This window comes from Pongo pygmaeus, chromosome 17 (assembly GCF_028885625.2).
Source record: "Pongo pygmaeus isolate AG05252 chromosome 17, NHGRI_mPonPyg2-v2.0_pri, whole genome shotgun sequence".
NCBI lineage: Eukaryota > Metazoa > Chordata > Mammalia > Primates > Hominidae > Pongo > Pongo pygmaeus.
In genome coordinates, this window is record NC_072390.2 from 6960428 (window position 1) to 6969718 (window position 9291).

Genomic DNA, 9291 nt, shown 5'->3' on the forward strand with positions numbered 1-9291 from the left:
TTCCACATGCCATTCAACATTCCATTAAATTTCATTCCACTTTCCATTCCATTCAGTTCCATTCCGTTACGCGTTCCATTCCACATTCCATTCCATTCCATTCCACTTTCCATTCCATACTCAGTTTCACATTCCATTGCACATTGCATTCCATTCCATTCCACTTTCCATTACACACTCAGTTTCACATTCCATTCCACATTCCTTTCCATTCCATTCCACGTTCCATTACACACTCTGCTTCACATTCCATTCCACATTCCTTTCCATTCCATTCCACTTTCCATTCCACATTGTATTCCACATTCCATTCCACATTACTTTCCTTTCCATTCCACGTTACATTCCACTTTCCATTCCATTCCTTTTCACATTCCATTCCACATTCCCTTCCATTCCATTTCACATTCTATTCCAAGCTCCATTCCATTAAATTCCTCGTTCCATTCCACGTTTCATTCCACATTCAATTCCACATTCCATTCCACATTCCATTGCGTTCCATTCCACAATCCATTTCACATTCCCATCCGTTACATTCCACATTCCTTTCCACATTCCATTCCATTGCACTTTTCATTCCACATTACTTTCCACATTCCATTCCACATTACATTCCACATTCCATTCCACATTCCATTCTATTTCACATTCCATTCCGCAGTAAATTCCATTCCGTTCCATTCCATTCCATTCCACTTTCCATTCCACACTCATTTCACATTCCAATCCTTTCATTTCCACATTCCATTCCACATTCCATTCCATTTTATTGCACATTTCTTTCCACATTCCATTGCTCATACCATTTCACATTCCATTCCATTCCATTGCAGATTCCATTCCGCATTCCATTCTATTCCATTCCATTCCGCAGCATTCCACATTCCATTCCACATTCCATTCCATGATCCGTTCCTTGTTCCAGCCCATTCCATTCCACTTTGCATACTATTCCTTTCCATATTCCATACCATTCCTTTGCATTAAATTACACCTTCAATTCCATTCCATTCCCTATTCTATTCAATGTTCCATTCCAATCCATTCAACTTTCCCTTCCATTCCATACCATTCCAGTCCATATTCAATTGCATTCCATGCCACATTCCATTCCATTCCTTTCCATATTCCATTCGTTTCCATTGAACATTCCATTCCACATTCCAGTCCACATTCCATTCCATTCCATTCCACATTCCATTCCACATTCCATTATATTCCATTCCACATTCTATTCCACTTTCCTTTCCACATTCCATTCCATTCCATTCCAGATTCCTTTCCAGATTCCTTTCCATTCCATTCCACATTCAATGCCACATTCCATTCCACATTCCCTTCCACATTCCATTCCATTCAATTCCACATTCCATTCCACATTCCATTGCTTTCCATTCCACGTTCCATTCCATATTCCATTCCATCCCATTCCAAGTTCCATTCCACATTCCTTTCCATTTTCCATTCCACGTTCTTTTCCTTTCCATTCCACATTCCGTTTCACATTCCATTTCGCATTCCATTCCACGTTCCTTTCGTTGCATTCCACCTTCCACCCCACTTTCCATTCCATTCCATTCCACGTTCCACTCCACAATCCATTGAACATTCCATTGCACATTCCATTCCACATTCCATTTCACATTCCATTCCACGTTCCATTACATGTTCCGTTCCATTCCATTTCACGGTCCATTACAGATTCCATTCCATTCCATTCCACGATCCCTTCCACATTCCATTCCATTCGACTTTCGATTCCACATTCCATTCCATTCGATTCCACGATCCATTCCACATTCCATACCAAGTTCCATTCCACATTCCATTCCACTCCTTTCCAACATCCATTCCACATCCCATTTCACTTTCCATTCCACATTTCATTCCGTTCCATAGTACGTTCCATTGCACATTCCATTCCACATTCCATTCCACCTTCCATTAGGTTCAATTCCACATGCCACTCCACATTCCATTCCACATTCCTGTCAACATTCCATTCCATTCTATTCCACATTCAATTCCACATTCCATTCCAATCCATTCCACATTCTATTCCACATTCCTTTCCATATTCCATTACATTCCATTCCAGATTCCTTTCCACATTCGTTTCCATTCCATTCCACATTTCATTGCACATTCCATTCCATTCCCTTCCACATTGCATTCCACATTCCATTCCACATTCCCTTCCACATTCCTTTCCATTCCATTCCATATTCCATTCCACATTCCATTGCATTACAATCCACATTCCATTCCACATTCCATTCCATTCCACTCCCCTTTCCATTCCACATTCCCTTCCACATTCCCTTCCATATTCCCTTCCACATTCCATTTCATTCCATTCCACTTTCCATTACACATTCCTTTCTATTCCATTCCACCTTACATTCCACATTCCATTCCTCATTCCCTTCCACATTCTATTCCATTCCATTCCACATTCCTATCCATTCCATTCCACATTCCATTCCACATTCGATTACATTCCTTTCCACATTCCATTCCATTCCATTCCACATTCCATTCCATTCCATTCCACATTCCATTCCATTCTATTCATCATTCCATTCCACATTCCATTCCATTCCATTCCATTACATTCCACTTTCCGCTCCCTACCATTCCATGATCCAATCCATTCCATTCCATTCCACTTTACTTTCCTTTCCATTCCACATTCCATTCCATTCCCTTCCATTCCATTCTGCATTCCATAAAATTCCATTCCATTCCGCATTGCATTTGTTTCCATTTCACATGCCATTCCATTTCATTCCACATTCAATTCCATTCCGGATTCCATTCCCTTCCATTTCACATTCCATTCCACGTTCCATTCCTTTCCATTCTACCTTACTTTCCACATTACATTCCACGTTCCATTGCGCCTTCCATTCCACTTTCCATTCCACGTTCCATTCCATTCCATTCCACGTTCCATTCCACTTTTCATTCCACATTCCATTGCACATTCCTTTCCACCTTCCATTGCATTCCATTCCACGTTCCATTCCACCTTCCGTTCCATTCTATTCCACGTTCCATTCCACATTGAATTCCACATTCTATTCCATGCTCCATTCCACATTCCATTCCACGTTCCATTCCACGATCCATTCCAAGTTCTGTTCGATGTTCCATTCCATTCCATTCCACGTTCCATTAGACATTCCATTGCATTCCTTTTCAAACTCTATTCCACACTCCATTCCACTTTCCATTCCACCTTCCATTCCATTCCATTCCACATTGCATTCCACAATCCATTCCATATTCCATTCCACTTTCCCTTCCACATTCCATTAAAGTCCATTGCACATTCTATTGCACATTGCATTCCATTCCATTCCACACTCCATTCCACATTCAATCCCACATTCCATTCCACATTCCATTCCACATTCCATTGCACATTGCATTCCACTTTCCATTCCACGTTCCATTCTAATTCATTCCTTGTTCCATTCCACATTCCATTCCATTCCATTACACTTTCTATTCCATATTCCACTCCACATACCATACCACATTTCATTCTGTTCCATTAAACATTCCATTCCACATTCCATTCAACATTCCTATCAATTCCATTCCACATTCCATTCCACATTCCATTCCATTCCATTCCACATTTCATTCCACATTCCATTCCACATTCCATTCTTCAGTCCTTTCCGTATTCCATTCCGCATTCCATTCCATTCCATTCCACATTTCGTTCCACATTCCATTTGACAATCCATTCCACAATCCGTTCCTCATTCCATTCCATTCCATTCCATTCCATTCCTTTTTGCATTCCATTCCGTTCCATTCCACATTCCATTCCACTCCATTCCTAATTCCATTCCACATACCATACCACATTCCATTCCATTTCATTCCTGTCCATTCCACATTAAATTTCACATTCCAAATTCCATTCCACGTTCCATTGCACGTTGCATTCCATTCCATTCCACATTGCATTCAATTCCATTCCACATTCCATACCATTGCATTCCATTCCATTTTGCTTTCCATTGCATTCCAATCCACATTCTATTCCAGATTCAATTACATTACATTCCACATTTAATTCCACATGCCATTCCATTCCATTCCACATTCCATTGCATTCGATTCCTTTCCGCATTCCATTCCATTGCATTCCACATTCTTTCCCCATTTCATTGCATTCCATTCCACATTCAATTCCATATTCCATTCCATTCCACATTCAATTCCATATTCCATTCCATTCCATTCCATATTCCTTTCCATTACATTGATGATTGCATTATTTCCATTCCACATTCCTTTCCACATACCTTTCCATTCCAGTCCTCATTTCATTCCACATTCCATTCCACATTCCATTCCATTCCATTCCATTACATTCTGCATTGCATTCCATTGCACTCCACATTGCATTCCACGTTCCATTCCATTCCATTCCTGTCCATTTCACATTTAATTACACATTCCACATTCCGTTCCACGGTCCATTCCATGTTCCATGCCATTACATTCCACCTTGCATTCCATTCCATTCCAGTTTCCATACCATTCCATTACATTGTGCATTCCATTCAATTCCCTTCCACATTGTATTCCAGATTCAATTCCATTAGATTCCACATTAAATTCTACATTGCATTTCGTTAAATTCCACATGCCACTCCGCATTCCATTCCACATTCCAGTACACTTTCCATTCCAATCCATTCCACATTCCATTCCACTTTCCATCCCATTCCATTCCACATTCTATTCCACATTCCCTTCCACATTCCATTCCATTCCATTCCAGATTCCTTTCCACATTCCAATCCATTCCATTCCACATTCCATTACACATTCCATTCCATTCCATTCCACATTGATTCCACATTCCATTCCATTCCATTCCACATTCCATTCCACATTCCATTCCATTCCACATTCCATTCTACATTCGATTATACTCCTTTCCACATTCCATTGCATTCCATTCCACATTCCTTTCACATTACATTCCACGTTCTATTCCATTCCATTCCACATTGCATTCCGTGTTCCATTCCACGTTCCGTTACACGTTCCATTCCACCTTCCATTCCACGTTCTATTCCACCTTCCATTCCACGTTCCATTCCACTTTCCATTCCACATTCCATTCAACGTTGTATTCCATCCTATTCCGCGTTCCATTCCACCTTCCATTAGACATTGCATTCCATTCCATTCGATTCCATTCCAGTCCACATTCCATTCCATGCCATTCCACATTCCATTCTATTCCATTCCACATTCCATTTCATTCCATCCCACGTTCTATTTCATTCCATTTCATATTCCATTCCACATTCCATTTCACATTCCATTCCATTCCATTCCATTGCTTCCACATTCTATTCCATTCCAATCCACATTCCATTCCATTCCATTCCAGTTTCCATTCCATTCCACATTCCATTCCAATCCATTCAACACTCGATTCCTTTCCATTCCACATTCCATTCCACCTTCCATTCCATTAAATTCTATTTCACATTCCATTCCACTTCATTCAACATTCCATTCCACATTCCATTCCATTTGATTTCACATTCCATTCCACCTTGCATTCCATTCCATTTCACATTCGATTCCATTCCATTCCACATTCCATTCCATTCTATTCCAAATTCCATTCCATTCCATTCCACATTCCAAAGCTTTCCATTCCACATTCCATTCCACCTTCCATTCCATTCCATTCTATTCCACATTCCATTCCATTCCATTCTATTTCACATTCCATTCCATTCTATTACACTTTCCACTCCATTCCATTTCAGATTCCATTCCACATTCCATTACACGTTCCTCTCGACGATCCATTGCATTCCATGCCTCATTCCATTCCATTCCACATTCCATTCCATATTCCATTCCATTGCACTCTACTTTCCTTTCCATTCCTTTGCACATTCCATTCCACAATCCATTCCATTCCATTGCACATTCCTTTCCACCTTCCATTAAGCGTTCCATTCCACTTTCCTTTCCATTCCATTCCATATTCCATTCCATTCCATTCCCCATTCCATTTCATTCCATTCCACATTCCATTCCACATTTCTTTCCATTCCATTATACATTCCATTCCACGTTCCATTCCAAGTTCCATTCCATTCCATTCCATGTTCCATTCCATTCCATTCCACGATCCATTTCATTCCATTCCATGTTCCTTTCCACATTCCATTTCACATTCCATTCCATCTTCCATTCCATTCCATTCCACATTCAATTCGATTTCCTTCCCCTTTGCATTCCATTCAATACCGCATTCCATTCCATTCCATTACATTCTATTCCACATTCCATTCCATTCATTTCCACGTTCCTTTCCATTCCATTACTTTCCATTCCACTACTTTCCATTCCACTTACCATTCCATACCATTCTGTATTCCATTCCTTTCCATTCTATTACACTTTCCATTCCTTTCCTTTCCATATTCCATTCCATTCTATTCCATTCCATTCCATATTCCATAAAATTCCATTCCATTCCACATTCCATTCCTTTCCATTGCACATTCCATTCCCTTTCATTCCATTCCATTCCATTCCATTCCATTCCATTCCACATTCCTTTCCACATTCCATTCCTTTCCATTCCACATTGCATTCCCTTCCATTACACATTCCATTCCACCTTCCATACCATACCTTTCCACATTCCATTCCACATTCCATTCCACTTTCCATTCCACGTTCCATTCCACGTTCCATTCCATTCCATTCCACATTCCCTACAATTCCATTCCATTCTATTCCATTCCGGATTCTATTCCATGCCAATCCACATTCTATTCCACATTTCTTTCTTTCCACTCCACATTACATTCAACATTACATTCCATGTTTCATTCCATGTTCCTTGCCACGTTCCTTTCCACGTTCCATTCCATTCCATTCCACGTACCATTCCACATTCAATTCCATTCCATTCCACGTTCCATTCAATGTTCCATTCCACATTCCATTCCACGCTCCATTCCACATTCCATTCCACATTCCATTCCATGTTCCATTGCAAGTTTCATTCCACATTCCCTTCCATTCGATTCCTTTAAACTTTCCAATCCACATTCCATACAATTACTTTCCACATTCCATTCCATTCCATTCCACATTCCATTCCATATTCCAGTCCATTTCATTCCACATTCCATTCCACATTTGATTACACTCCTTTCAACATTCCATTCCATTCCATTCTACATTCCTTCCACATTACATTCCACGTTCTATTCCATTTCATTCCACGTTCCATTGCACCTTCCATTCCATGTTCCATTCCACTTTCCATTCCACCTTCCCTTCCACGTTCCATTCCGCCTTGCATTCCACTTTCCATTCTACATTCCATTCCACGTTCTATTCCTTTCCATTCCACTTTCCATTCCACCTTCCATTAAAGATTGCATGCCATTCCATTCGATTCCATTCCAGTCCACATTCCATTCCATGCCATTCCACGTTCCATTCTATTCCTTTCCAGGTTACATTCCATATACCATTCCACATTCCAATACATTCCTATCGAAGTTCAATTCTATTGCATTCCATGTGCCATTTCATCCCATCCCACGTTCCATTTCATTTCATTTCAAATTCCATTCCGCATTTCATTTCCCATTCCATTCCATTCCATTCCATTTCTTCCACATTCCATTCCATTCCAATCCAATTTCCATCGTATTCCATTCCAGTTTCCATTACATTCCACATTTCATTCCACATTGCATTCTATTTCATTCCACATTCCATTCCACTTTCCATTCCATTCCATTCCACATTTGATTCCATTCCATTCCAACTTCCTTTCTATTCCATTCCACATTCCATTCCATTCCATTCCACATTCCAAAACATTCCATTCCACATTCCATGCCACCTTCCATTCCATTCCATTCTCTTCCACATTCCATTCCATTCCATTCTATTTCACATTCCATTCCATTGCATTACACATTCCATTCCATTCCATTCCACATTCCATTCCACATTCCATTCCACATTCCATTCCATTCCATTCCACATTCCTTTCCATATTCCATTCCATTCCAATCGACATACCTTTCCATTCCATTCCACATTCCATTCCACAATCCATTATTCGTTCCAATCCACATTTCATTCCATTCCATTCCACGTTTCATTCCACGTTCCTTTCGATTCCATTCCACGTTCCATTCCATTCTTTTGACGTTCCATTCCACATTCCATTGCAAATTCCATTCCATTTCATTCAACATTCCTTTCCAAATTCCCTTCCGGATTCCATTGCATTCCATTCCACATTCCATTCCACATTCCAATCCATTCCATTCCACATTCGTTTCCACATTCCATTAGATTCCATTCCACATTCCATTCCATTCCACGTTCCATTCCACATTCCATTCCATTCCATTCCACAATCCATTCCATATTCTATTTCATTCCATTACACATTCCATTTCATTCTATTCCACGTTCCATTCCACATTTCATTCCAGTGCATTATATGTTACATTCCACATTCCATTCCACGTTCCATTCCACTTTCCATTCAATGTTCCATTCCATTCCATTCCACGTTCCATTCCCATCCATTCCATGATCCATTTCATTCCATTCCACGCTCCATTCCACATTCCATTTCACATTCAATTCCACCTTCCATTCCATTCCATTGCATTCCATTCCACTTTCAATTCCTTTCCATTCCACTTTACATTCAATTCAATACCACATTCCATTCCATTCCATTCCATTCCACATTCCATTCCATTCCATTCCACATTCCATTCCATTACATTCCACATTCCATTCCATACCATTCTGCACTCCATTCCATTCCATTCCCTTCCACCTTCCATTCCATTCCATTCCTCTTTCCGTACCATTCCATTCCATTTCATTCCACATTCCATAAAATTCCATTCCATTCCGCATTCCATTTCTTTCTATTCCACATTGAATTCACTTTCATTAAACTTTCCATTCCATTCCTTTCCATTGCATTCGACATTCCATTCCACATTCCATTCTCTTCCATTCCACATTGCGCTCGATTCCACTACACATTCCATTCCACGTTCCATACCATACCTTTCCACTTTCCATTCCACATTCCATTCCACGTTTGATTCCACGTTCCATTCCACGTTCCATTCCACGTTCCATTCCTTTCCATTCCACATTCCATACAGTTCCATTCGATTCCATTCCATTCCAGATTCCATTCCATGCCAATCCACATTCTATTCCACA